The 12,655-nt window shown below is 39.7% G+C and overlaps 1 pseudogene; it reads right to left on the bottom strand.

Moving 5' to 3' along the window:
- Positions 1-727: 727 nt before the first annotated feature.
- The window catches only part of LOC149163969 (auxin response factor 19 pseudogene), a 90,207-nt pseudogene continuing 78,279 nt past the window's right edge, over positions 728-12,655 (bottom strand).

The following is a 12,655-nucleotide window of genomic DNA, read 5'->3' as shown; positions in this document are numbered from 1 at the left end:
AAAATGACTAACTAGCTACAAAATGACTAACCACTAGCTAACCAAAATGAGGCCCCAAGCCTTCTCATTTATACAATTTGAGGACCCAACAGTCCTCCTAAAAGTTAGGGGCTTGGCTGCCCAAGACTTGTAGTTAACAGCAGTCCTACTTGACTTGCTTTGCTGCCCTTGTGCTGATTGATTCGGTGGCCCTTGAACTCTGATCTGATGGTGGAGAATTCGAGGTAAGGGCCCATAAATGAGGGGGACACCTTCCTACAAATCCTCTAGCTTGTTCTCCCACGAATTTGGCTGCCAAGTGCTCATTAAGACCTTCCATTTTGTCTCCAAGTTGACCAAAAAGGCTACACAAAGCATCCATTAGACTTGTTGGCATAATGACTAACCGAATTCACTCTATTAACATAAAAATAATCAAAAACATGCAATAAACTAATGAGAATGGTGGACTAAGCCAAATTAGGAGGTTGAATGAGCCCAAATAATTGTACATTTTTGGGGCTCATCATCACCCCCCTACTGAAAGTGTTGCTCATCCTCTGAGCAACCAAATCTCTCCCCTCGTCTTTGATGGCCCTGGTGGCTTCTTTGGCTAACATCTCGGCTGATTTCTCCTTTGGCTTCCCGCTTTTCAAACTCTCCTGTAGAAACTGTTCGCTGGCTTCCTATAGAAACAGTCTCTGTCTTCCTGTAGAAACAGTCCTCTATCTTCCTGTAGAAACAATCTTCACTGTTTTGGTCTGCGCGGCTGAGGGTGCCTTCTTCTTGAACTGTGCTGTTGCTCCACTTATTGTGAAGGATTTTGCTGTTGCATATGAAGATGGTGTTGATCCAGCTGTTGTGATGGCACTTGTTGCTGAGTATACAGATGCTGCTGTTGCTGATTGGAAAGGTGGTGTTGCTGTTGTGGCCACATAATTTGAGGTTGATACAATTATGACTGTTGGGACTGTGGAATACTGAATTGTAACTAATGTGACTGCAATGCCTGTTGGGCTTAATTCAAAGGCTTGGTTATGTCGCTACTCCCCAGTTTTTGTAAGGTAGCAGCAGCCATAGGACGATAGTAATCTGGCTGGATGGCTGAGTTTATTATATCAGGTCTCTGATGCATGTTCATCCATTGGAGTAAACCAACACCAGGCATTGTAGGATTTTGAGAATTAACAATACTAGTCTCCTCCCCAAACCACAGCGAAGATCTCTTGATGGCACTTTCTATTTCTGATTCTTCACCCAGCATTCCTGGCTGCCGTGGGCGCTTGGGCTTGAAGAAAGGCGGAGGACAAATGAAAAATGGAGTGGCAACAGGCTCAATCTCCCAGATAGAAACTCGATTCTGCCTTTCACCAGCAGTTGATTCATCCCACCCAACCTGGATATTACGCCACTGTGAGTTTGGCCATTTCATAGAATCAAGATCACTGATCCCTGTAATGGTACCCATATATCTGCGCATGCCTGATTCCTCAGTTTCAAACATCATCCTGAACCGCATGCCAAGTGAAACCTGGGTGCCATAGATTGCTTTGTTGTACTTAGACAGAGGAATGACAAACTCTGAAGGGCTTGCCCTTGGATTGTAGAAAATGGTAAATGGGCTATGGCTTGAAGCAGCATGCGCTGCTACAGCAAGAATGCCAATATGCACGCTGTCACTAGACAGGACAGATGACGACATAGTTTCTTGTTTACGATTTGCACGCCTGATACCCAGAAGTAGTTGTGATTTTTCATCCCTTATAAAAAGGACAGAGTCACCAGCAAAAAGTCTCTTCGCACTCACAAATACACCCCATCCTGTTGTTAGAAGATGCCTCTTTGGCTGACCACGATAGATATGTCTGAATGTCCATGCATGGTTATGCAAATCTCTGGCCACAAGTTCTTGAGCTGGTGGTTGCATCGTATAATCTAGTGGTGGAAATGAAACAAGAGGTCCCGCGCAGGCATGCCAAAGTTCAGAATTAATGCTCCTCCTTTCCCCTCGTTTTGAGCTTGAACTTTTCTAAAAATCCCGTGGTCAGCCAACAGAAGCATCAACCCACAGAAGCTCCTCACGTTTTCTTTCTGCAGGGCTGTTTTCTGCCTTTCCTGTAGACGACATCCTGTAGAAACGCCTGTAGAGTGCAACAATTTTTTAAAGGAACTGAAGAGATCTCGAGAATAACAGGCAAAAATTGGTAGAGCACCATTGGTCAACTGATCTGGAAATGGTGGACATGCGCTTCAGTTGACTGCAGTTGAATGGTGAGAGTTTCAGCCGAGCGTCGTTTAACTGTAGTGTCATTTACGTGAGAGAGTGAAGTGGCCAAGGCATGTGTTGGCCATGCAGACAGTTGTGCTATCATGAACTGCCTGTTCTACTTATGAACTGTATGTTTTCCTCTTGATTCGCTGCACTGGAGTTCAGGCAGCTGACACTAACTGTTTTTTTTTTTTTTTTTTTTCACGTGAATGACTAATCATGCTGCGTGATTTTTGCCTTGATGAGTGCAATTGAATATGTCTCTCTTCTTGGCTGAATCCACCTATCTCATTCGTTCATGCAGTTCTTGAATTAGATTCATGCAATAGAGGAATAGGTTTTGTCACGTACCTGAGCCAAACGGCTGCTTGTGAAGCTTCTTACTGCTGCATGCTCTGATTCTTTGATTGCATGAGGCTTGGCTAATGATTTTTGATTGATTTTCCTTGTGCAGGTGTCCTCTGGCTGGATCTGAGCTGCATGCAATCGTTTCCACGTTCAACTCTGCCCGTTCAAGCTGTTGCTGCTACATGGTCACAAAACCAGAACTTCTTTTTGCCATTTCTCCCAAACGGTAGATCGGATTGATCTGAAACTCGGTGAGCATGTTCCTATCATCATTATGCATCTCCCATAGCAAATTCGTGATCAATGGATGCACGGATTTCGAGAAAAATGGAAAATGGCTGAAGCTTTCAGAGGTCGATTTCTCGAAAACCGTGCATCAGAATCAGTTGAAACTGCTTGGGTAGGCTACTACCACCCATGTACATCTCCCCATGAAACAGGTTTTAAAACAGATGCACGGATATGGAGAAAATGCAAAAATGGCTGATGGTGATGGAGGCTGATTTCTTGGAAACCGTTCATCGGAATTGCATGAAACTGCTCAGGCATGTTGTCATCAACCTTGTACAATTCCCCATAAAACGGTTTGTCAAATGGATGCATGGTTTTCAAGTTATGGCAAAAACAAATTTTGTTCTAGGTATTTTTGCTTCAAGGCCTTTTGCAAGTGGTTGCATGGAAGGAGAAACTGAGCTTGGGCTGTGATGCAGGTATGGAGATGATGGAGGAGGAGTTGGAAGATTGCATGAGGGCTTCTAAACCCTTGAGGAAGCTACCATGTTCGCCAAACCACTTTTTGAAATGCATGCCTAGTTTCCCACAATTTCTACAGGAAGTTCCTGTAGGAGCACAATGAGAAGCACAATGAGGTGGAAAAAATGATGGAGAAAGGCAAGGGATGGACACACAAGTGGTTGTAGGCCTAATAAACAGATTCCCACCATTAGATTCACTTTTGAAGTTGGATTTGGCTCGTCCAAAGGTTCTACAGGATGTTTCCTGTAGAAATACAGAGCTTCCTGTAGAAGGCAAAAGAAAAATTCCTTTAACCTTGATTTGAGTGCTCCTCCTGTCATGAAACGTCCTTCTTGCAACTTGCAATGTCATCGCTGCAACATGAAATTATTCAATGGAGATTAGCTTTATTTTTCTATTTTTTTTTTCTTCTTTTTTTTTGAAAAACAACTAGGGCGCCTCATGGAGGTTTTCACCCTAATTGCCTGCCCTGGGCGCCTCCAAGGGAGGTTTTCACCCAGAGATCTTATTCTCTTTTCTCTTTTTTTTTCCAACCCATTGACCGCCTCATGGAGGTTTTCAATCAATGAGCCAATCTAAGGCGCCTCCAAGGAGGTTTTCACCTTAGATTTTTATTTTTCTCTTATTTTCATTTTTTTCTCTTTTTTTTTTTTTTTTTTTTTTTTTTTCTACCCTACCCTACTTGAAAAACAAAATCATTTTCAAGTATAAGAATACTTCCAATGGAGCCATGTGCACATCGAGATTAGAGACAAGATGATGTGAAGGCTCGAAATGCATGCTTGGACAAGTATCCAGATCTCAGAGACCAAATGACCTGGCGTTGAAGGGATCGAACAAAGCTGAGGAAGAAAGTACTGCTGCAACTTAGTGACCTTATGAAACCACATCTCAATATAGCTTTGATATCCTTGGTTCTTTTGCTGATCTGGATCATTCTTCATGTTACCTTCTATCATGACCTTCTCATCTTCCTCTTCTTGCTGATCTTTCTCTTGAGTACATGGAGGATTTGATGGTAACCATGAAGGAACTCTCTCAATCTCTGATTCTGATTTCTTCTCTTCATCAAGTGCAGCCCATGGTTCTTTGATCTCCTCTTTGGAACCTTCTTTTTCCTTTGGTCCTTCAATGTTGTCAATAGATTATCTCTTTTGCAACACTCTTCCTGAGCTTTGGTGAACATCATTGAGCTCACGAGGAATCATTTGCACATGTTGTGCCTCAGATTTGCAATGGGGTTGAGCTGCTCCATTGTATGGCTTTGGAAATGGTACGGGTATTTGAGTGGGGGTGTGAAATTGAGATGGAGATGGATGGCATTGTGATTGGGTAGGCATTTGAGGTTGCCTTGGTGGAGGAGGAGGCGATGGTTGTGGATGAGCGGGTGGTGGAGGAAAATAAGTGGGATGAGAGTTGTACTGGGGCCTCCACTCCTGATAAGGTGCATTCCACTGAGGCTGTGGCTGAGCATAAGAGTGAAATGAATGAGCAACTGGTTGGGCATAATATGGATCTGTGAAGGAACAAGGAGGAGGTGTGAACCAGGAAGGATGAGCAGGGGGACCCCAAGAAGGCATGAAAGTGGCTTGGTAGGGGTCATAATAGGTCTCAGGTGTCCCTTGCAGCTCCTGCTGGTAAGATCTAGGTCCATGCGGCCAACTTTGGTTCATGTAATAGAGTGATTCAGTGGCTCCCTTGGCTCTTTGATATGCAGCTTTGATTCTGGGTAAGGAAGGGCACTGATCTGTAGGATGGTATTCTTCACAGATGAAACACACTTCTAGAGAGTGCACTGGACATTCGTTCCTAGGATGCTTTCTAGTGCACCTAGGACAAGAAATGGCCAAAGCCCTATTGGCTTCTTCTTGCTTCTTTTGGATCCGCAAGGTATCCAGTTGCATGGCAAGAAACTGCCTCATATCACTCTTGAAACCTTCTATCTGATCTTCAAATTCGTCTTTGGACAAGGGACTGCTCCCAACATTTCTGCTTGTAGCCATTTGCTTCAGAGGAATGTTTCTTTCTTCTTCTCCCCTAGAGGTTCTTTGAATATGCCTTGATGTCCACCCAGGGGTTCTTCTTAGTCACAGCCATCGAAGAAGAGAGAACGTTGGTTGTGTGAAGCAAAGGGGGGGTTGTGAAAATATTTTTCTAACTTATCTCTACTCCTACAAGGCATGAAATGAAATATTTTTGGCTGATTTTTGCATTTTTCTTCTTGTACCTGCAAAACTAAAATAGATTGAACTGCAACTAACTATCTTGTTGAAATGAAAATGCGGAATTGAAATGAAAGCAGGAAAGGACTAATCTATTTTTCTCAAATGAAATTGCAGGAATGAAATGCTAGGCTACGCTTGCGAAATTGAAATGCTAATCTACGCTTGCGGAAATGAAATTGCATAATGGAAATGAAATAAACTACTTAGCAGAAGGTTGTAGTAGAAAATAGAAGAATAACAACAATCACCAATACTCTGCCGCTTCCCCGGCAACGGCGCCAAAAAGATGGTGAGCTCCAGTATTGTAGCAATAATGCTACAACTCCTGGGGGTTCCTATCTCTAATTTTATCAACCCGATAGTTCGTACAAACTTGGAAGCGACGGTGCTGTATGCACAAGTACTAGCTCTTGTCGCAGCTGTCACTTGGTCAGCTGGCACAAGTCCGCTAGGGCTCAAGCCAACTTCTATATGCTCTCAGAAGAAGCTTTCTAAATGATGGACGAAGGCTATCTCGAAGGAAATTAATCTATTTTGCAAAAATGAACTGAAAGCCAAAAAGAAACACAAACCCTAGCAAACCCTAGCAAACCCTAATTCTACCAGCTAGTCCTACTGATGCAAAGGAAAGAATGCAAACAACGAAAAGAGATGCCATTACTTCTAGGAAGGTAAAATGCATGTGTCTAAGTTATCACTATCTGAAGAAAACATATTTTTGTATTTTTGATTAAGTTGTTGAAATTATCATGCATGTGCTTCTAACTAGTTTTCCACTGTGCAGGGATGGATCAAGGGATGAAATGCTTTGGGAAAGGTTGGGATGGTATAGAGAGGGTCTAAGGGATCCCCAGTATCCTTTCCGAGAGTTTCACAAAGTCTGGATGACATGCAACCGTGTTCATGAACTTCTACAGGAAGTCTGCAGGGGCTTCTACAGGAAGTTTCTACAGAATGTTATGTAATTCTTCTACAGGATGTTTACGAATTGGATTTTTGAGGATGGATGGTTGATGGAAGATGCATGGATGGTTATGGAGGTAGGATGGGGGTCTGAAGTGACCTAGGAACTGATGGATGGAGTGGTGAGATGATGTGGAAGGCTGACTTGCATCAACGAAGGTTTAGGCAATGGAAAAGCAAGAGGGTAGGGTTACGTGGCAAAAGAGCAGATGGGAGATGAAAAAACAAACTTGGTGATGGAGCAGCTGACCTGAACGAGGCTCAGATGAACGCGGAGGTGATGAAGGTGATAGAGATGCCCTGCACAATGCTTATTCAAACAAATCAATGAATTCTTGCAAACAAACCAAGTCCTAGCTAACTCAATCTAACTATTAATGAATGAATAAACAACAGCCTTGTTTGAAAAGAGAACCATATACATCACGTGAGCAAGAACATGCCAAAAGATCTAAATGCATACAAAATCCTACCAATCGATTCTAAGCATAAAAAGCTACGTTACCCATCAAAACCAACTACAATAACAAAGCAAGAGCTAAAGAGAAGATTTTATTTCAAGAACGCAGCAAACACATAAATATAAACAAGGGAGGTACTGGGCGCTTGAGATGGGCCCAACCCCAAGAGCTACAGCCTCCCAAGAGAGATTTAGAGCTGGTGCAAAGCTGGATCCATCTTTATTAATCAAGAAATGAAAAGTTACATCAAAACTGTCCACAAGGAGAACTTGAACATGAGCTGAAAGCAAAGCTAATCTATTACATAAAAATCGAACTACAAACTAGCTAACTAATGGCTAAAACAAAATGACTAACTAGCTACAAAATGACTAACCACTAGCTAACCAAAATGAGGCCCCAAGCCTTCTCATTTATACAATTTGAGGACCCAACAGTCCTCCTAAAAGTTATGGGCTTGGCTGCCCAAGACTTGTAGTTAACATCAGTCCTACTTGACTTGCTTGGCTGCCCTTGTGCTGATTGATTCGGTGGCCCTTGAACTCCGAGCTGATGGTGGAGAATTAGAGGTAAGGGCCCATAAATGAGGGGGACACCTTCCTACAAATCCTCTAGCTTGTTCTCCCACGAATTTGGCTGCCAAGTGCTCATTAAGACCTTCCATTTTGTCTCCAAGTTGACCAAAAAGGCTACACAAAGCATCCATTAGACTTGTTGGCATAATGACTAACCAAATTCACTCTATTAACATAAAAATAATCAAAAACATGCAATAAACTAATGAGAATGGTGGACTAAGCCAAATTAGGAGGTTGAATGAGCCCAAATAATTGTACATTTTTGGGGCTCATCAGATATGATCATAGAGGTCAAATCATTTGAAAGGATAGCATACTTGATTGCTGAGCATTGACTCAAATCTTAAGAAGTTGGTAAGAAGGGAGAGAGAGAGAGAAGCTGGAGGGGTAAGGGAAGGCTGATACAATAGATGTTTGTAATCACTCTTCCAACATTAATATAGAACTCCAGTTGTACTGTCTATTTAGTGGTGTTGGTACTATAATTCATTCAGTTGTTTATCCAATACCTATTAGCATGAGTAGCTTAGTTATATGTAACTAGATGTTCTTTTATATATTCATGTATTAGTTATGAGAGTTGTATGCTATGATTATACTTGTCTCTTTTATGTGCAGGACTTGATCTGGAGCCAGCTCAGGGGACTTCCACCTAGCTGCATTGTGCTCTCCAGCAAATCTACATGGAGGCTTGAGGTAATATACTTCTCTTACTTTGATAGTTAGTTATTGTTTATGAACATGCATGTAAGTTTATGCTGGTTGCAACTAATTTTACAATCTGTCGAATGTCCCGGGAACACCTTTGAGGGTATCTTCATTCTCCATACACCGTGCATTTTATCCTATAGCATAATTGGAGATTCCATTGCGGACTATACCTCTAGTTCCTGGTTTACCTATTGTTCTCAATTTTTTCCTCCTTCTAAGACCTCCCTATACTTCTGCATTCCCTTTTGGACCCACCAAAAACTTTCTGCATCTTGCCTACTTGTATTCATCACTGAGTCCGATATGAAAAGCCCTAGTTTTGACTGTTTTCCCACATGAACGTAGGTTAGCAGACTACACAACACTTTATAAAGCTCTGTGTCTACATACAGACAACGTTAGTGGAACTATTAACTCTCTGTGGCCACTGTTACAGAGTGTTAGTCTCCCAAAACTTTGATTTTCAGCTGCGTCTGCAAACCAATAGGGATAGGAAGCCTGCTCATGGACTGAAAGAAGATCTGTTTTTGCATTTTGTTAACAAAATAGGTGTCCTAAAAGTTTTTTTTTAGGAAATAAGTTTTTTTTTTCTTTCTTAAAAGAATTTTTTCTGAAATAAAGATCCACATTTTTATTCATTCTTCTGTTTAGCTAGTTAAAAGTTGTTTTATTTTGGTTTTCAAGTAGTTGTTAAGAAGACATTGGAAAGATTTTTGTTGGTTATGCATGTGTTATAGTGACTAAGTGTTATAAACATATTTGGACACTTCAACCCCAATCTTATATGTCGATAAACTAGGGCTCTTCAACCCCTAAAAGAGTTGTTTCATACCCTAAAAGAACATGGTCATCTGATTACATCATTCCCCAAAAGTTCCACCTAAGAAACCATCCAGAAATGGCCTAAACTGAACCATACTGACTGCTACACTGGCCAGGTGCAATGCATACTGAGTGATACACTGCTCAGGTGCAATGCATAATCTTTGGGCCTTCTATAGGGTGCGATGGGCGAGGATGGAAAAATGTCCGAGACAGTTTGCTAGGTGGTTACTCATGGAATCTTCTAGAAACTTCTACTATGACGCTTGCCTCTCTGAATTCACCCAAGGATGAGTAAGAGATCCAAGAAATCTCCAAGTGGAACCAATTATAACAAGTGGAATGACACTAATCAAAACCCCAGAGATGACTCACACCCTTGCACACATCTATAAATGGATCCCTCATCTAAGAGATCCAAGCACTACAACAAAACCTTGTGATTAGCATCCCTTTTTGCTTCCTTTTTTGCATATAGAGACCATTTTTGGTGCTATTTGTGTCCATTTATCAAATATGGTGCAAAACTTGATGGAAATTTTTCACCAAGTTTTGCACCAAGTCTTACATGAAGTTTAGCACCAGGTATTGTAATAGGTTTTGCACCAGATTTCACACGAAGTTTTATGCCACGTTTTATGCCAAGTTTTGTGCCATCCTTTGCACCATGTTTTGCATCAAGTTTGGCACCTAATTTTGTTTCACCATTTTTTGCATCCTCTATTGCATTCACTTTTTGCGCCTACACTTGCATAAAATTTTGCATCATCTCTTGCATCCTCTTTTGCATCATTTTTTAAATCATTTTTTGCATCCATTTTTTCATATTTTTTGCATCCCCTTTGTGCCAAGTTTTTCATCGAGGTTTGTGTGTAGTTTTGCATCTAATTTTGCATCTAATTTTGTTGCATTGAATTTTACATCTTGTTTTTCATCCATATTTACATCCTCTTTTTCATCCGTTATTGTGTCCACTATTGCATCCATTTTTCTTGTGCCATAATTTGCACCTAGTTTGACAACTCCCTTTGCACCCTCTTTTGTTTCTAAATTTACATCCATGCATCCTCATATACATCTAGGTTTTCATCAACTTTTACATCTATTTTTAATCCCTTTTTATATCCACTTTTGCATCAAGCTTTGCATCAGGTTTTGTGTCTCGTATTGCATCTACTTTTGCATAGAATTTTGTTGCATCAACTTTTGCATCCTATTTTACATCTGTTGTTGCACCCATGTTTACGCCCACTTTTACATCCATTTTTTCATCCTATTTTTCATCTTCATTTTCTTATTTTTTTGCATCTATAGTTACATCCAAATTTGTTGTGACATAATTTGTGCCATGTTTTGTACTTACTATTGTACCCATGTTTGCTTCCAATTTTGCATCCATTTTCGCATCCTCTTTTGCATAAAATATTGCATCTATTTTTGCATCCACTTTTACATCCCTTATAGCATCTTGTCTTGCATCTAAGTTTGCATCTTTTTTTGTGTCTATTATTACATCCACTTTCTCATCCACTTTTTTTGTGCTATGATTTGTACCATATCTTATGCCTATCATTGCAAACCACATTTTCTTCCACTATTGCATCCACATTTGCATCCTCTTTTCTGTCCAAGTTTGCATCAAATATTGTTTATGTTTTTTGCATCCCATTTCCAATCTACTTTTACATCCACTTTTGATTCATCCAATTTTGCAACTAATTTTGTGTTCACTATTGCACCCATGTTTGGCCCATGTTTACATCCCTTTTTTCATCCAAGTTTTCCTCCCTTTTGCATTCAAGTTTGTGTCTTTTTTTTACATTCATTGTAGTATCCACATTTGTTTCACCACAATTCATGCTAAGTTTTATGCCTACTATTGTGCCCATGTTTTCTTCCACTTTTTCATCCATGTTTGAATCCTATTTTGTGTTCAAGTTAGCATCAACTATTGCATATACTTTTTCATCCACTTTTGTGTCGATTTTTCTGTCTTGTTCTGCATCTACTTATGTTGTGTCCACTCTTCATCCAAATTTATGTCTATTTTTACCCCTATTTTTTTGTCCACTTTTGCATCATTTTTCCAACACACATCATATTTTTTGCATTGATGATATTTCCTGTGACATTGAAAATTATGAACAACTAATGACAATGTCAATAATTATAACAATGATGATAATGAAGATGATGATGATGACATGAATTGTGATTGTTATGATAATGACAATGATGATAAAGACGATGGGAGTTACATGACAATGATGATGATGATGCTAATGACCTTGGCCATTTCTCCCAATTTTTAAATGTTGACATGGTCAAAATCATAATAATTATCTTTGGCATCATCTTCCAACTCATCATCATCTGATCATCATTATCAATATTTTCATCTTGGTCAGCATCAAGAACAATAATGGCATGAATGATGATTATGATGTTCATGATGAAGATGACAACAATTATGATAAAAATGATATTAGTTATGATGATGGGGATGATGACAATTATAATGACAATGATAATGGTAGTGATGATGATGATCATCAATCATCTCTAAAAAATAAAGTTGTTATTTTTCTTGCATATATCATGTGTCCTAACAACCCTTTTCGAGCACTCGTAACATTTTTTAGGTTGATGATATTTCTTATGATACCTATAATTATGAACAATTGACGAAAATATCCATAATGATGATGATGATGATGATGATGAAGACATGAATGGTGATTATGACGATAATGAAATGATGACAATAATGGTGGTGATGATGGTGATAATGAAGATGATGACCCTCCCTCTAAACTAGGGAGGTACTCATAATGAGACAAAAAAGTACTCTCAAGTTGAAATATTCATATAAGAAGGGATCTGGATTTATAAGCATCAACGATGATTTACATCATCATAGCCAACATTTTCAAAATAGTAAGGCCTCGAATAACAAGTTTATCTCTCCTTTAGATCAGAGCACAATGTTGGGAGGCATAAATTTGGACACCACTGCCTCTCTAGGCACTTGCCCCACCGGGATGTTCACTAGGTATGTCCTCACATGATCATTTCCTAATCCACTATCATAATATTTGACACCAGGAAATGTCAATCCTCATGACTATTCTTATCTTGGATTAATGTTCTTGACTTTTGGTGATTAGTCCTAGTCAAAGTCCAAATTGTCAAAGAATATTGGTCCTAGATGTTTATCCAATCCACCATTCTCCCTACTAGTGTTTTTACTAGGCTTACGATTGTTAGTCCTAGCCATAGTACGTGACACATGGATAATATGGTGTCTACCCTTACTTCCTATCAACCAAAGAGGAGACATCCATAAGCATAAGATTTTCTCAAGAATACCCATCATTTTCATAGAGAATAACATCATTAATTTACTTTCATCACATGACACCTTTATGATTAAGCATTCATAGATTTGTGGCAAAATATTTCCCCTTTTGTCATTTGTGATTAAATAAAATCAAAAAGTGAAATCCAAAAATCATTAAATATACACTATATTGATTTATATAA

Source organism: Pinus tabuliformis, chromosome 5_1, assembly GCF_031772625.1.
Source record: "Pinus tabuliformis cultivar Carrire ecotype Pingquan chromosome 5_1, CPIR1, whole genome shotgun sequence".
NCBI lineage: Eukaryota > Viridiplantae > Streptophyta > Pinopsida > Pinales > Pinaceae > Pinus > Pinus tabuliformis.
Note: the sequence above shows the minus strand (reverse complement) of the source record. Positions and strands in the feature narration are given on the sequence as shown.